Source organism: Ovis aries, chromosome 3 (genome assembly GCF_016772045.2).
Source record: "Ovis aries strain OAR_USU_Benz2616 breed Rambouillet chromosome 3, ARS-UI_Ramb_v3.0, whole genome shotgun sequence".
NCBI classification, from domain to species: domain Eukaryota; kingdom Metazoa; phylum Chordata; class Mammalia; order Artiodactyla; family Bovidae; genus Ovis; species Ovis aries.
In genome coordinates this window covers 201463297-201480574 of record NC_056056.1, presented here as the reverse complement: position 1 = coordinate 201480574, position 17278 = coordinate 201463297, and the positions used below count along the sequence as shown (strand labels likewise).

Here is a 17278-nt window from a genome sequence, read left to right as displayed (position 1 = left end):
GTCAAGGAAGACGGTCAAGGTTCTGAAACCAAATTTCTGGAGGTGAAGCAGGAATACAAAATCAAAGTACCTGCTGTTCATCCCTTCACCAGAGGAAGTCTCTCTTCTCCCTCAGCCTAACAGAAAGGCACTGGGTGTGCAAAGTAGTGACTAGAGGAATCTTTTCTCTCCCTCCTCCTTTTCTGTCATTTCTCCTCCTTCCTTAGTCTCTCTGCCTCTAACCACCGCCCCCCCCCCCCGATAAATTATACAGATAGAGTGGCAAAGCAAGGCTTTTCAGACAGACAGGCTTCCCAGGGATGGAACCAATGGAGAGAAGAAACGAGACACTCCTGGGCACACCCTGCCCCCTCCTTGCTTCCAGCATCTATTCTAAGCTGCCACATCGTCCTGTGTACCCAGCTCCATCGTGCTTTGCCACACCTGAAACATATACACGGAAGACACCATGTTGTTCTGCTTCCCTTGAAATCACCAGTCTAACATCCTTAACCGTGCTTTCCTGGGAAGTCTTTATTTCCTATTAATTTTTTTCTTAATTACATATCATGGAGGCACCTCGATTGGAATTAAATGTGCTCTTCCTCCCACAAGGAGCCACATTTCTTTCCCACGTAGCCCACGCCATCAGGGGAGTTGACAGGAAGAAAGAAGACAAAATAGAACCCAGTCAGCATTTTGCACAGTAAGGGGGGGGGGGGAAAGCGGGGATAGTGGGGGGGAAGAACAATGGCCCCGAGACACCCCAGAACACCACTGAGTTCAGGACATCTGCTCTCGAGACCGGGACACCTGCCTCCTCCCAGGGTCTCCAAAAGGGCTTTGGATGTGGAAAGGCATGGACCACCTGTGGTGACTCCTCCCTGAATCCCAACAAGCTCTTTCCGGATAGATCCCATTCTTCCTCTTTGTGGCTTTCCCACCACTTAGTCCTCCCCTTTCAGTGTCTTGTCCTTTGCCCAGGCTTACAGCCGGCTAAGGATGGCCTGGAGCCTATCTTCACCCCATTGGCGTTCAGGGCAAACCGGGCTGAGACTCTGCGTGAAAGGCCTCCTGACAACCTCATCACCAACCAACCTGATGAAGGACCTACTTGGTAGAGAGCACTGGGGTGGCCTCAGAAATGCAAGCGAGGCAGAGGCCCATCTCGACTGGTTCATCCCACCTATGGGATCATTGCACATGGAGCTGCTATTGCCACCCAGACCTCTGTTCCATTCTGAAGTCAAATTCAGAGCTCATCCTCCCGCCTGAAGGAGCAGAGCAGACGGAGAACCACTCAGGTGTCCCAGGTGAGCGCACAACTAGATCACCCCGGCTGTTTGTAGCCGTGGCAAGAGTGTGGCTCCAAGCGGGATCCCAACCTGTCACTCTGATAACATCATGGTCACAAATGAGAGCTGAAGCAAGGAATGTTCAGAAGAATGAAACCTGGGGCAGGGCAGCAGGGAATCCGATTCCAACCATTCTTTCTGGACAATGAAGAACTAACTCTCCTCTAAAGTGATGTTGAGTGATAAGGACCTTCCAGGACTTCTCCCACTTCCCTTTCGTATTTTAGATTGTTTAAAAGTATTATTAAAAAAAATACTGGAAAAAAAGATTTGGAGGTGGAATACTTTCAAGAAGATTATTGGTACTAGTGATTCTGCTACATTATTTTGAAAATCTTTATCTCAACCCGATTCCTACCCTTGGGTGCCTTCAGAGTTTGGGAATATATGGTCAGTGGAGTAGCCAGCTCACCACCCTGGCCCTCCAGTCCGTGGGCGATCTTATTTCCTAGGAGTAGTCTTGGATTGCATGAGTGGCTAGCTGAAGAGCCATTAGCTAAGTCTTTTCCATTTCTCCTGCTATTTCTCCTTTCAAGTCCATGAAAATACCGCCAAACCACACTGCTCATGTTGCAGAATTGGATGAGAGGGAGAAAAAATTAAGTGTTCATTCTCTTTGGAGGGTCCATGGCTAACCCAAGCAAACTGCACATCTCTTTGTTTAACACAAAGACTCACGTGTCAAATTCTGCACCCCTGCCACACGCACAGCATTTTAGAACTCTGCAAGATAGCCATTTTGCAAGAGTGTGCAAGTAACAGTTTGCTTGGAGGATGTGTGGGTATAAATAGATGTGTAGACAGAAGGAGAAATTTATAGCTCAAATATAATAGCACACCAAAAAATACAAATGAAAAAGCAGAATACGGACAGAATTCTTCCTTTCCGAGCCTAAAATTTGAGTCCTCTTAACCTGCAGCACCCTCCAATTCCAGGTGCTCTGAGAGCAGGCTGATTTCCCACCCAGACCTGCCCCTCTGCAGCAGGCCTCCCGGGATCTCTGGCCGAGGGTCGGCGTTTACACAGCAAGCGGACTTCGGGGCAACAGCTACAAGAACCTCATTCGTTACTCCATTTTTTAAAAAGGGCATAAAAAGGATGCCCAGTAAGGTAGAGACAGGAGCTAGAGAGACATGGAAGTGGCAAGGGGGAAAGGCAGCCTGAAAAAAAGAAAAAAAAAAAAAAAAAGCTTTCCCGATTCCCATAAAAATCAGAGCTTTAGCTCGGGGTGAATAAATTTGCAATTTGACTTGAAAATCACACAGGTCTCCCAGCCCTTCTGCCATCCAACGGCTGTCCCTACATGTATCCAGCCCCATGCCTCCAAAAAAACCCCAAACCTGTTTGATGAGGCAGGAAAAGAAATAACATGGGAGATCTCCCCCTTTGTAACAAGCCTTTACCCCCACACAGCATTATTTGAGTATCTTGTTACCCTTTCTTTCCCCCCCCCAAAAAATCCACTTGAGGGACTTGAAGAGAGAGATAAACAAGGAATCCCTACCCCGGGTGAGAAGAAAATGAAATCGGATTTGCCCTACCTTGGTTTGTAGAAGCCAAACCTCTAGACGGACAGATTAAGGGAGTGAGCATGGTGGGAATATCCAGTCGCTTCTTCTCGCTTGCATATCCACATAAGAAAGATGAAGGATAAAGAAAAGGAAGATCATTTAAAATCCAATTCAGCGTGAATTTTGTTTTAATCTTGTGTCTTGAAGAGAGGCAAATTCAAAGAAAAAAAATATGGAATTCAAAGGTAATTCAGGCTATGGAGAACAGCTCACAATGCAGAATCCAGAATGATTATTCCGTGTGCATGTGAGGTTAGTGGCCGGACTATTTTTTTTTTTTTTTTTAACAATTCTTCGGGCAATTACGGTTTTTGGTTTTTGGAGCTTTAGTGGAGGAGGCTCTGTGTAGAGAAGCTGGGGACGGGCTCTGTCCCTCCGTGGAGCGTGGTCATTCCCAAAGCGTCCCCTTCCTAAGGGGGAAAAAAGAGATGGTCAGGGTTTGATTCGAGTGTCCCCCAGAGGATGAGAAAAATGCATTCCGAAAAAAAGAAATCAATTCGTTTTAAGGAAAAGGGGGGAGGAAACCCTGCATTTCCCACAGAGTGCACACCAGAGGAATGGAAAACAGCTGGCACCGGTCTATAAATAATTCAGAAAAGGTCTGGCTATACCATTCCTGGGACAGGCATGGATGCGAGGTGGGAAAGCCAACCTGAATGGAAGAAGGGAGAGGGAGAGAGAGGGAGGGAGCGAAGGAGGGAAGTGGGAAGCAGGGAGGGAGAAGCGGCTCCCTGTAGCAACACACACTCACACACACACGCAGAAACACAAGCCCCACTTAACTCGCCAGCAACTGCGGCCCCCAGCCCCATCTGCAGTGCTGCCGACATGTCTGTCTCGCCGTCCCCATCGCCTCCAGCAGCAGCGCCTCCTCCCACCCCGGGCTCGTGCTCAGTGGGTTCTGATTGTGCACCGGGTGCACACTGGGCATTCCTTGGAAGGGGCACACTGACACGCGCGCGCGCACACACACACACACATACACACACGCCCCCGGCGCGCACGCGCCCCCGCGCGCACACTCACGCCGCCGCCGCGCTGATGTGCAGCGCACGGGGCTTCACCTGCAACGTGTCTATTGGACGGATGGTCGCGGCGCGCGGCTCCGGCCCCGGGCACCGATGCCCAGCCTCTCTGCTCGGTAAGGGGACGAACCCCCGCAACAAAGGACCAGAGAGTGCCCTACCCCTCTACCCTGAAAAATCTTAAAAAAAAAAAAAAGAAAGAAAGAAAAGCCACGTCCAAATGAGCAAGTGCCGGTTTCAGCCGGCTTTAAGAGCCTTACCTAATAACCAGGTTGGTTAAGGGCTCCACCGCCTCGACCCTTTATCTTCCTGACATCCCCCAAACCCCAAAATTGAGACAAGAGACTCCAAGGCGAATATTTACGTACCGGGTCGGAGCTCCTGGGCGATTGCAGGGTCTCCGGAGAGGGGGTGGCTGGGGATGGAGGGTTTCCCTTTCCTGCAAAGCAGGATTAATTATCCATCTCGAAGGGTCTTGAAGTTCACGACTCTTCTTTGCAAAGCAAAGGCAAATGCATCCGGACGCCAGCACTTCTGGATGGTGGTGCTCAAAAACCGCCCAGACGAGCACTTGCGATAGAGCAAAGCCCCGCGATTTCCTAGAGGTGAAGAAGCCGAAGGAAGTGGGTTTTTTTTTTTTTCCAAAGGGGGTGGGGGACCTGCCTTTCTCCAAAAAGGTGGGGGGTGGGGGAGAGGCAGGAGCCCAGATTCCAGTTGGTGGTGATGGGAGCCGGGGGAGGGGAAGCGGGCGGGGGCAGGCTGTGCAAGTCAACCGCGCGGCAGCGGGAGAGGGAGAGGAGGACGAGGGGAGGATGGGGAGAGTAAGAAAAAGGGGGATTAATCACCGGGGGCGGGGGCAGGGCGGGAGATCACAGGTCGCCTGGTCTGGATTTGGGTCTCACACTCAAAAACGTTCCCCCCCCTCCCCGCAACACACACACCCTACCTCTCACACACTGCCCCGGTGGGCGGAGAAACCCACGAAGCTGGGGGAAGACGCTCGTTCTCCCAAGGTGTGTGTGCGCGCGTGTCCTCTTTCTCCACACCCCCCACCCCACCCCACCCCCAAACCCCGTCACCCCCTCACTCCTATTGCTAAGACTCTGGCGGAGGCACTTCCCACGTCATGTGCTGGGGGAAGTGGGGTAGGAAAAAGGGGGAAACGGCTTAACCCGAGTCTGTGGCGCCTCCTGCTGGCAGGATTGGGGAACAGCGACGAGGAAGGGCGGCCGGGGGTTGGGGGGAGCGAGACAGGGCCCCCGGTGGGCGGCCCGGCTCCGCAGCAGGTAAGCGTCTCCCTAGGCGGGGCTGAGGTTTGAAATTTAAGATCCTGGCTTGATTGTCCATAAATCAGCCTTGGCTTCGTTAAGTGCCCGCGTGCTGCAAACAGTTGAAAGCTGGGTTCTTGCCTTCAAGAAGCTTAAGATCTATTTTGAGCACAGGAGGCTGACGCGTTGAAACAATGGGAATCAAAGCAAGGCAAATGTAATTAAGGGCTAAATTGTATAGTACGGATTATATTTGTGCTTTGCGGACTGCTAGTGAAGGTTTGAGGAATTTGGAATTTTTTATTAAAGTAGATGCTGGTATTTAAAGACTTTGAGGAGAAGATGAGACAGATGAATAATCCCTAAATAAAACTAGATTTCCTGGCATCTGCAAACTCGCCCTCTTGTGAAAAGCAAACTTATCTATTCATTTCTCTCTCTTAAGCTGCTATTTTAGCAGTACTTTCACCACCTGTAGTATCGTTTATTTTTAATATTAATATCTTTGTGCAGGTATCATTTTTATTCAGATCCGTTGTCTCTTCAGAGATACAGAATGTTATGGTGGTAGGACATTTTCATTTTGGTGATATCATGAGCTTCTCACCCATTTCTGAGAAGGAGCCACACACACACAGGTCACAGTCCTATGTGAAGTGTTTACACCTAGTAGCTGGGCGCTTTGATCTTTGTAGAATGCAGTCCTTTAAACCAGACAGCACCCCCAGTATATCTGAGCTAATTCTTTCATATTTCCTCATTTTGATAGGCCGAATCTTTGAATGCAAGATTTTTAAGACAAACACAGGAGTATTACGTGAAAACACAAACACACTGTGTTCACCTGCAAATTACTCTTTCTCAGTAATAGTAGTGCTTTTTTTTTTTTTTTTTTTTTTTAAAGTCAAGGTAGAGTTGGTCTGGGCTTCCCTTGAAGACTAAAGAATCCACCTGCAATGCAGGAGACCCAAGCTCAGTCCCTGGGCTAGGAAGATCCCCTGCGGAAGGGAATGGTAACCCACTGCAGTATTCTTGCCTGGAGAATTCCATGAACAGAAGAGCCTGGCAGGCCGCAGTCCATGGAGTCGCAAAGAGTAGGACACGATTGAGCGACGAACACACAGCAGAGCTGATCTTCGACCTCTTTGAAGAAAAGCAGAAACATCTGGAATTGCTGTGCCCCTTGACACACAACAGCTTACCCAGCCCAGGCCCCTCTATACATACATTTCCAGTTGTTAGAAGTGTGGATTCCAGGAGGGGTGTAGGATGAGGAGAGCCAGGGCCCTGTGGGAATTTCCTGAAATACTTTTCCCAGAGTCTTCCAGGAATGCCCATTAACTTCAAAATAATATCCAAGCTCACTCAAGGCTTTTTTTTTTTTTTTCACTTCAGAGCCCACCACCCCCTTCCTATCCCCAATTCCCCTTCACCCAAACTGGACCACTTCTCTTCCTTTATTCCTCTCCTGGGCCCAGCAGTCCCATTCCTCCTGTTCACTTTTGCAAGTGCAGAGGGAGGGAGGAGCTGTCAGACCCCCCTTTCCCCATGAAGCCCACTCTCCCTTTTGGTGGCTTAAGTGCCACCTCCACAGAGGGTATTTTTCTGTCAACCCAGCCTGAATTGATTTCTGTACCAATTTCAAAGATTTTTAAATGAGGTCTGGCACCTCACTACCATCCCCACCTCTGGTTTTCCCAACTAGTTCTTTGACTATTTAGGGAGACAGACCAGCATCTAGGTATCCATATATTCCCAGCACGGACTGTTAGTTAGCAACCACAGGAGTTCCCCTGGGGTGATTCAAAATGGCCTTATACATGGAGGGCAAGGAGGGACCAAAGGAAGAGGCAGACCACTCCAGATTGGTAGGTGGCAGGTTTTTTTAATTATTATTATTAGTTTCTTTTAATTGGAGGCTAACTACTTTACAATGTTGTGGTGGTTTTTGCCACACACTGATATGAATCAGCCACGGGTGTACATGTGTCCCTCATCCCCAAAGCCTTCCCACCTCCCTCCCCATCCCATCCCATCCCACCGGGTTGTCCCATAGCACCAGCTTTGAGTGCCCCACTTCATGCGTTGAACTTGGACTGGTCATCTCTTTCACAGATGGTAATACACATGTTTCAGTGCTATTCTCTCAGATCATCCCACCCTCGCCTTCTCCCACAGAGTCCAAAAGTCTGTCCTTTATATCTGTGTCGCTTTTGCTGTCTCGCATATAGGGTCATCATTACCATCTTTCTAAATTTCGTATATATGCATTAATATACTGTATTGGTGTTTTTCTTTCTGACTTACTTCACTCTGTATAATAGGCTCCAGTTTCATCCACCTTATTAGAACTGATTCAAATGCACTTTTTTATAGCTGAGTAATATTCCATTTGTATATGTACCACAACTTCCTTATCCATTCATCTGCTGATGGACATCTAGGTTGCTTCCATGTCCTAGCTGTTGTAAACTGTGCTGCAGTAAACATTGGGGTACAGGCGTCTCTTTCAGTTCTGGTTTCCTCAGTGTGTATGCCCAGCAGTGGGATTGCTGGGTCATATGGCAGTTCTATTTCCAGTTTTTTAAGGAATCTCCACACTGTTCTCCATAACAGGTATACTAGTTGGCATTCCCACCAACAGTGTAAGAGGGTTCCCTTTACTCCATACCCTCTTCAGCATTTATTGCTTGTAGACTTTTGGATTGCAGCCATTCTGACTGGCATGAGATGGTACCTCATTGTGGTTTTGATTTGCATTTCTCTGATAATGAGTGATGTTGAGCATCTTTTCATGTGTTTGTTAGCCATCTGTATGTCTTCTTTGGAGAAATGTCTGTTTAGTTCTTTGGCCCATTTTTTAATTGGGTCGTTTATTTTTCTGGTATTGAGCTGCATGAGCTGCTTGTATATTTTTGAGATTAATTCTTTGTCAGCTGCTTCATTCGCTATTATTTTCCCCCATTCTGAAGGCTGTCTTTTCACCTTGCTTATAGTTTCCTTCGTTGTGCAAAAGCTTTTAAGTTTAATTAGGTCCCATTTGTTTATTTTTGCTTTTATTTTCATTACTCTAGGAGGTGGGTCATAGAGGATCTTGCTGTGATTTATGTCAGAGAGTGTTTTGCCTATGTTTTCCTCTAGGAGTTTTATAGTTTCTGGTCTTACATTTAGCTCTTTAATTCATTTTAAGTTTATTTTTGTGTGCGGTGTTAGAAAGTGTTCTAGTTTCATTCTTTTACAGGTGGTTGACCAGTTTTCCCAGCATCACTTGTTAAAGAGATTGTCTTTTCTCCTTTGTGTATTTTCAGGTGACAGTTGTAATAAGGAAAGGAACTCACATACTAGGCTTGCTGTCTTTGGCAGCTGCAAGATGAAATCTCCATTCCTACTGGCCCTACATAGAAGCTCTAATGGAGTTCAGGCACATACACATTCCAGCGTGCAAAGGTGCTCTGCCACGCAATTGTGTCCAACCCATTGTGACCCCTCCAGGCTCCTCTGTCCATGGGATTCTCCAGGCAAGAATACTGGAGTGAGTTGCCATTTGCTCTGAAACAATTTCAGGGCATCTGAACCCAGCGATCGAACTCTCATCTCCTGTGTCTCCTGCATTGCCAGGCAGATTCTTTACCCACTGAGCCATCAGGGAAGTCCTATACATTCCAGATGATCTTAATAACACGTCCTCTCAAGGCTACATCCTTAAAGTGGCTCTGAGTAAGAACAGTGGGTGAAATGAATATTCCAAAGACCGGGGAGGGTGTAAGGAGTTTTTATATTGCCTGGGTCCACTGGCGGTCACATCCTCTTAATGATCTCGTCCAACAGTGGTGCAATTCCATACATGCAGTGGAGTCTCAGTAAATCTTAAGGAAATTTTTATGACTATTAGAAACCACTTTCCAAGCAGCCTTGCGGACGCTGGAAGAGCAGATTCTAGGGACAATGCAGCTTATGAGTGGAAGGTGGTATCACTTCTTTGATGTTCACTGCCTATTTAACAGGGGAGACCTCTCTCGTTATTTCTGACTTCTGGTCACTCACTTACCCTGCTAATGAACAACCTTTGCCTCCAAGGACCACATGCCTTTCAATAAAACTGTTTTCAAAGATCATCTGGATTCATGAAATCTGAAACACCATTTCTCAATGTTGCAAGTATGCATTTCCTAACTCCTAGTCCGACAGTTCAGAAAGCAATATTCTAGCATGACAAGATGCTGGGTTGTATTTCACAGCATTGTTTATTGAGGTAAAATCTCTTGCTCCAGGCTGCTAATGACACTGTTGGAGGTATTCTGCCAGCTCACTTGACCCAGAGGAACCCTGGAGGTGCAGACTCTTGTCCATGGCCCACTCAGCAGATGCAAAGCCCATGCGTAGTCTGGGGGAAAAGACGTGTATTTATCTCACAGCAGCTTTCAGATCAAACACTAAAGCCAAAAGTTAGGGCCTGAAGCTTACAATTCAGGGTCCTTCTTTAAGGAAAAGAAAATTTGATGTGAAGGTAAATCCTTACTTAACATGAGAAAATAAATCACAACAATTAAAGAATTCTGATATTTATAAATGTGACATTTTTAAAAATTAACAGGTTTTATTAGTTGCTATTTGACTTTTTGGTAATATTTGCTTTTCTACCTTTTTTAGCTTTATACTCTTTGAACACCTCTTCACATTATGATTTATATCGTTTTCTATAAAAATAATAGAAAGAATCCAATTTGATGCTTATTCAAAATTTGTGTTTTTTTAATCGTTGGTTATTCAGAAAGATTTCTTACTTGTTGGTAGTAGTGCAATGTACTTTTTTTTTTGAATTGTTGTAGAATTGGGGAAAATCTTTTCTCAAATTTCTTTCTATATAAATTGTAAGGCTTCAAGATTTTCCAGTTTTCCTGTACAGTAACTCACTTTATATATCCTTTGGACTGATGGCACTCATTAACAAGTTTGCAATGTATTATAAAGTTTTACATGATCTTCATCAATATCAGTATTTTGCCTCAAACCTGCCAGAAACTTAAATCATTTCCCAATGTGTACAGATGATTCACTCCCCTTCATTAACTGGATTATCGAACAATCCAAAGGGCTATTCATTACTTCTATTCAGAATTTCTCTTTTCTTCTTAAAGAACTAAAGTATAATTTGAAAAAAAAAGAAAAAGGTTGCAATTCACTTCTCAATGTCAGATTGATTTCCATTGATGTCAAAGCTAATCTTTTTCTTTTTTGTTTCATAGTCCTTTAATTATTATCTAAGTTTTCTCTCAACTCTTTGATAAATAAATGTAGATTATAAAAGAAGGAACTCTTCAAATATGTCCCAAACAGCAGTCTGTAATTTCTCACGTCTTTTATTAAAATATCTCAAAATGTTTTTTCCAAATTACAGGTTAAGTGGTGCAATCAAGCTTTATCAACTCTTTGAATAAACTTTTTTTACATTTCCATGTTTGGGTTTCTCTTCCCAGCCGAAGAAAAATCTTAGCGCCTTAATACTAATGTATACATGTTACAAAGCTTGAGCAGCTTTCTCGTGGGAAACATAACGCTTTGGTTCTTTAACAAAAATTCCAAGTGGTCACATACTCTATTTGGGAGAAAATTTAAATGGAAAGAAAAAAGCTGTGACAAAATACAAACGTGGTCAACGTCAGGTGAGGTGGGGAAGCTTGTTTTCCAACGAGAAAAGGAATGACCCAAAGAGTACATGTTCTGTGACTCTTCCAAGCCGCAATCCTGGGTGAGTAGGTACAAGGCGCAGGTGGTGTTTTCTTGGAAGCTTTTCCTTGGGACAGCTGGCAATAACTTCACAGGAAACTGATTGCAAGCTGCATAAATATATCTCACTAAATCCAAATTAAATTATTCCTAATTCAACTTCCTCTTAGCGTCATCTCAAAGATGCTCACCACCATTTCAAGGACATTCAACATGAGGGTGTTGTAGCCACGTGTTCTGGGAAACAAACTCACTCAGAAGGACAATGCAGACAGTGGAGGGCAGTTTATTACACCGGCGGGCCCCAGGCAGAGTCTCCTCTTAGCCGAGGACAATGACCGACTTTTGTGAAAACCTTATATACCCTAAGTGTACTTGCTCAAACCCACCTCCCCGAATTCCTTGAAACTAGTCTGGACAAGCTAAAAGAGAGAGATATGATCAAAGTTAGCTCATGATTCATGTGTCACAAGACTAGATAAACAGTGGACATTTATTAACAGGACTGTGGTCATATCCTGATAAACTTAATGGAATTTATGACTTTGTTCTGTTACAGAGATGATTAGCATATTCTTTTAGGCAACGGAGAGTCCAGGTCCTGAGGCTCTTTTACCCGGGGGTCTGGTTTTCCATTGGTATGCCATTTCTATAGCCACCGGGCACAAAGTTCAGTGTCCTTTGGGAGGGTTACCATGCGTGTAGCCTAAAGTTCGCAGCCTGGCCTAAGATGGAGTCCAGCTCTCTCTGTTTCCTCCTTCAAGGGAAAAATCAGAGAAGATTGAAGTGGAAAGAGATAGCAATCTTAAATTATTTGCAATTAAAATATGCTACTTTCACAAATTCTACTAAAACATTTGGACACGTTATTAGGGCCTCTCTCACAGCTTTAGAAAGGGCCCAGGTGAGTGGCTGAGAGTCTGAAGCTGCATTAGCTTCAAAGTCAGCCTGCCCCTGCTCATTACTTCAAGTAAAACAGGCTTTCTGGTTTCTAGAGAAAACAGTCAAATGTTTATTATCTCTGAAAAAATAATTGGTTAAAGGCTTAGTTGACAACATGCATATTAATGCCTTTAGCTGAATCCAATCCATCTTATTTTGCTTGCAATTCCTGGAGTGTACAGGAAACATGGGCAGAGCATTCAATTTTAATCACCCTCACAAGCATACTAAGATTCTGACTCTACCATCATTACTCTTTTAAAAGAATCTCTGTTTTGTTCTTATCATAATGATATTAATTATTCAACTTGGGCAGTCTTTTTTCAAAGGGATAAACAGCTTTCATCCCTGTGTGAAGACCTGCCTGTCCTCCAACAATGAAAGCAAGTCTCCATTATCCACTGCCGGTTTTGGAGCTTGTTGTATATATTGGGAACAATACACTTCTAGACATTTGCATTGTGTACTCAGGGGAATATTTCTTTAATACATCCCCAAATAGGCCCTTTTCTTCTCCAGATTATACAATGGGGGCAGAAGGGAGGAATAAATAAGACTTTCAGAACGAAAACTGAATCTGGAAAGCAGGAGATATGGTGTGATGCGATGTGGTAGTAAGAGTTCTCTGTAACAGAGAAGGGGGAGAATTTGCATGGTGTTATTTCTAGCATCACTCAACTCCTGTGAGAACACGCCCCACATGGAAATAACCCCCTATTAAGCACAGTCAGAGTTGGCACTGCCTTATTAATTGTTTTTTCCCTTCCTGCAACATAGCAAAAATATGACAACACTGTATCTGCCCCAGCTTGTTTTTCTTTTTAAAAAGTAGTTCTTTGGAATCTTGCTTTTTGACACCTGTAAAGGTCTTTTTATTTTTTTTCACCTAAACACTTTGGGGGTGGAGGGGAACCATCTCTCATCTCACCATTATGATGAAGAGAAGATGCACTCTTCTGATGATACAGAATCAGATTGTTCAAGCTTCTTGAGAAATGTGCCCAATGTCTTTTACTCAGACAATATGGATGAGAGACTCCGTCTCCATCTGAAGGCATCTTGAAACATCTTATTACCAGAGGCAGTCGGATAATGATGCAAATGATAAAACAAAATGGAGATAAATTTTATAACTCTTCTCTCACTAGTTGCCTTTTCTCTTGTCACTTCACGTTCTTGTCTGAAACTTTTAATGTTTTTCTTTGTAAGCCATGTGTCTGGGCTCCCAATTTCTTTTTCCACTTTAGCATCTGCCTCCTTCCAAGTGGTCCTTTACTCCTAGAACAGTCCCTGTCATCATCCTCTGGGCTGATGCCACCTCTTTTTCCTGCCCCCTTCCTTTTATCATGCTTCTGCCCATTTCTGCTGGCTCCTCTGTTGCCATTACCCTGTACCCTCTGCATTTGTAAGCAAGAGACCTCTTATGGAAACCAATTAAATAAAGGAAATAAGAACAAAGCAGCGTAGGGTTCTCCTGCTGGAGCTGAGGGGATGAAGAGGCTGCAGGGAGACCTGGGCAGCCTATTAAGAGAACACAGAGTCGCAGAGTGTGAGATGATCACAACATGGAGTCAGTGGTTCCACAAAATAAATGTGAAATTAATGTGAAACTGTGTGAATTAAGCAAATTTCATTAGGGGCGGTGTGTATGTGCATGTTGTCCCCACAGCACATCAGACAGACTAGTCTGGTGGCCAATCCCAGCTCCATAGGAGCTGGGAAGTGTAATCTTTTCTAGAAGGAGTAGATCCTTACATTTTGTGAGCGGCAATGATACCTAGTTCCTCAGCCCGTTTCTCCCCTAACAACCAGAAATTAGACAATTGAGTCTTAAAGCTCAATTTCAAGGTGAAAGCACTAATTCAAAATGTCTTTGGATAAGCATGTATACTCATATATCCTAATTTCTACCTCCCTTCTCAGAATCTAGGGTGTTCATGCTCTGATCCCCTTCACCACTCTTATTCCTGTCCAGAGAGACTGAAAAGATCCAACAATATAATCCACATGCTTTGCAAACTTTAAAGCACAGCATGAGTAGTATCATTCTATCTGGTATTAGACTCTTTACCCTCAGTTATCAACTAGCCAGTCATTCAATAGTTATGGAGCATTTACACTAACGTTATTCTACTAGGCACTGTGCATATGAGCTTAATCGCTCAGTCATGTCCAACTCTTTGTGACCCCATGGAGTGTAGTCCACCAGGCTCCTCTGTCCATGGGATTCTCCAGGCAAGAATCCTGGAGTGGGTTGCTATACCCTCCTGCAAGGTATCTTCCCAACCCAGGGACTGAGCCGTGTCTCAGGCAGATTCTTTACCACTAGCACCACCTAGGAAGCCCACTGGGCACTGTAGAAGATACAGAACAAATTAAACACCCATCCCTGCCCTCAGGGAGGTACAGTTTCATTAAGACACCAGGCTGTGCCTGTGAAATGTTAATAAACAAAAGCAAAGCAGCAGAAAAGATGTGACAATGCGCCCTTCTCATTGGAAATACTATTCCAGAGATCACAGAAGAAAAACATGTGGAATTTTTCAAAACGGTTTTCTGGGACAATCTTAACCGCTGAAGAAGTGGTGAACTCAAATGCACGAAGTAACATGAGGTAAGGATGATGAGGAGTATGCTGAACTGAACAGTGTATGCTCCATCCAAAAGCTTTCAAATTTCGGAGAAACACACAAACACCATATGGATCAAACGAAACACAGCTTCTTGGAAGTGTCTGGACTGTGATCTCTGACTTACAGTACCTTTGTGCTGGGGGAAGAAAAAAAGGCAAAGTATTAGTCACTCAGTTGGGTCTCATTCTTTGGGGCCCCATGGACTGCAGCCCACCAGGCTTCCTTCATTTATAGATTCTCCAGGCAAGAATATTGGAGTATGTAGCTATTCCCTTTTCCAGGGGATCTTCCTGACCCAGGGATTGAACCTGGGGTGCTACTTGATAACAAAGCTTTACATTATAAAGGTAATTTTGATAATCCAAGTTCATGTGCCCTACACACAGTGAAGCCAAACAAACTGAAATGTCAGAGTTTGGAGCAGAGAAAGGTTTACTGCAGGACCATACACAGAGATGGATGGCTCCTGCCCTAAAAAGCCCCAAACTCCCCAAAGGGTTTCAGCAAAACACTTTTAAAAGCCAGGTTAGGGGTGGAGATAGTCACAGGGTCGGTAATTGTGCACAGTTCTCTGACTGGTTGACGGTGAGGTAGCACGGTGGTGTCACAGGAATTAACACTATCAGTCCTTAGGCTCCAGAGGCTCAGGGCCATGTGCTCACAGTCTTCAAGTAGTTACTTCCATTTTTTGGAGAGGGGATAGGTTTATTACGTCTGCAAAATGACTCAGGACCTGTGCATCGAGTACTATTATCTAAGTATTTTCAGTTCAGTTGAGTTCAGTCGCTCAGTCATGTCCAACTCTTGGCACCCGATGAATTGCAGCACGGCAGGCCTCCCTGTCCATCACCAACTCGTGGAGTTCACTCAAACTCATGTCCATCGAGTCAGTGATGCCATCCAGCCATCTCATTCTCTGTCATCCCCTTCTCCTCCTGCCCCCAGTCCCTCACAGCATCAGTGAGTCAAATGTTCGCAGGAGGTGGCCAAAGTACTGGAGTTTCAGCTTCAGCATCATTCCTTCTAAAGAACACCCAGGACTGATCTCCTTTAGGATGGACTGGTTGGATCTATCAAAGGGACTCTCAAGAGTCTTCTCCAACACCACAGTTCAAAAGCATCAATTCTTTGGTGTTCAGCTTTCTTCATAGTCCAACTCTCACATCCATACATGACCACTGGAAAACCATAGCCTTGACTAGATGGACTTTTGTTGGCAAAGCAGCATCTCTGCTTTTGAATATGCTATCTAGGTTGGTCATAACTTTCCTTCCAAGGAGTAAGCATCTTTTAATTTTATGGCTGCAATCACCATCTTCAGTGATTTTGGAGCCCCCAAAAATAAAGTCTGACACTGTTTCCACTGTTTCCCCATCTATTTGCCATGAAGTGATGGGGCCGGATGCCATGATCTTCATTTTCTGAATGTTGAGCTTTAAGCCAACTTTTTCACTCTCCTCTTTCACTTTCATCAAGAGGCTTTTAGTTCCTCTTCACTTTCTGCCATAAGGGTGGTGTCATCTGTATATCTGAGGTTATTGATATTTCTCCTGGCAATCTTGATTCCAGCTTGTGCTTCTTCCAGTCCAGCGTTTCTCATGATGTACTCTGCATATAAGGTAAATAAGCAGGGTGACAATATACAGCCTTGACTACTCCTTTTCTTATTTGGAACCAGTCTGTTGTTCCATGTCCAGTTCTAACTCTTGCTTCCTGACCTGCATACAGGTTTCTCAAGAGGCAGGTTAGGTGGTCTGGTATTCCCATCTCTTTCAGAGTTTTCCACAGTTTACTGTGATCCACACAGTCAAAGGCTTTGGCATAGTCAATAAAGCAGAAGTAGATGTTTTCCTGGAACTCTGTTGTTTTTTCCATGATCCAGCAGATGTTGACAATTTGATCTCTGGTTCCTCTGTCTTTTCTAAATCCAGCTTGAACATCTGGAAGTTCATGGTTCACGTATTGCTGAAGCCTGGCTTGGAGAATTTTGAGCATTACTTTACTAGTGTGTGAGATGAGTGCAATTGTTCAGTAGTTTGAGCATTCTTTGGCATTGCCTTTCTTTGTGATAGGAATGAAAACCGACCTTTTCCAGTCCTGTGGCCACTACTGAGTTTTCCCAAATTGCTGGCATATTGAGTGGAGCACTTTCACAGCATCATCTTTCAGGATTTGAAATAGCTCAACTGGAATTCCATCACCTCCACTAGATTTATTCATAATGATGCTTTCTAAGGCCCACTTGACTTCACATTCCAGGATGTCCGATTCTAGGTGAGGGATCACACCATTGTGATTATCTTGGTTGTGAAGCTCTTTTTGTACAGTTCTTTTGTGTATTCCTGGAGAAGGGAATGGCAACCCACTCCATTATTCTTGCCTGGAGAATCCCATGGACAGAGGAGCCTGGTGGGCTACAGTCCACAGGGTCGCAAAGAGTCGGACACTACTGAGCAACTTCACTTTCACTTTCACTTTCTGTGTATTCTTGCCACTTCTTCTTAATATCTTCTGCTTCTGTTAGGTTCATACCATTTCTGTCCTTTATTGAGCCCATCTTTGCATGAAATGTTCCCTTGGTATCTCTAATTTTCTTGACGAGATCTCTAGTCTTTCCAATTCTATTGTTTTCATCTATTTCTTTGCACTGATCGTGAAGGAACGCTTTCTTATCTCTCCTTGCTATTCTGTGGAATTCTGCATTCAGATGGTTATATCTTTCCTTTTCTCCTTTGCTTTTCACTTCTCTTCTTTTCACAGCTATTTGCAAGGCCTCC

At 44.6% G+C, this 17278-nt stretch overlaps 1 protein-coding gene across 1 annotated transcript in view; it reads right to left on the bottom strand.

Moving 5' to 3' along the window:
* GRIN2B (glutamate ionotropic receptor NMDA type subunit 2B) overlaps positions 1–4538 on the bottom strand; it is a 528935-nt gene extending 524397 nt beyond the window's left edge. Inside the window, exons 1-2 of the mRNA XM_027967851.3 lie at positions 4300–4538; positions 2877–3316 (exon numbers count right to left, since the gene is read on the bottom strand). The gene's annotated coding sequence lies outside the window, so the exon portion shown is untranslated. The remainder of the gene's footprint in view (positions 1–2876; positions 3317–4299) is intronic.
* Between the last annotated feature and the right edge of the window lie 12740 nt (positions 4539–17278).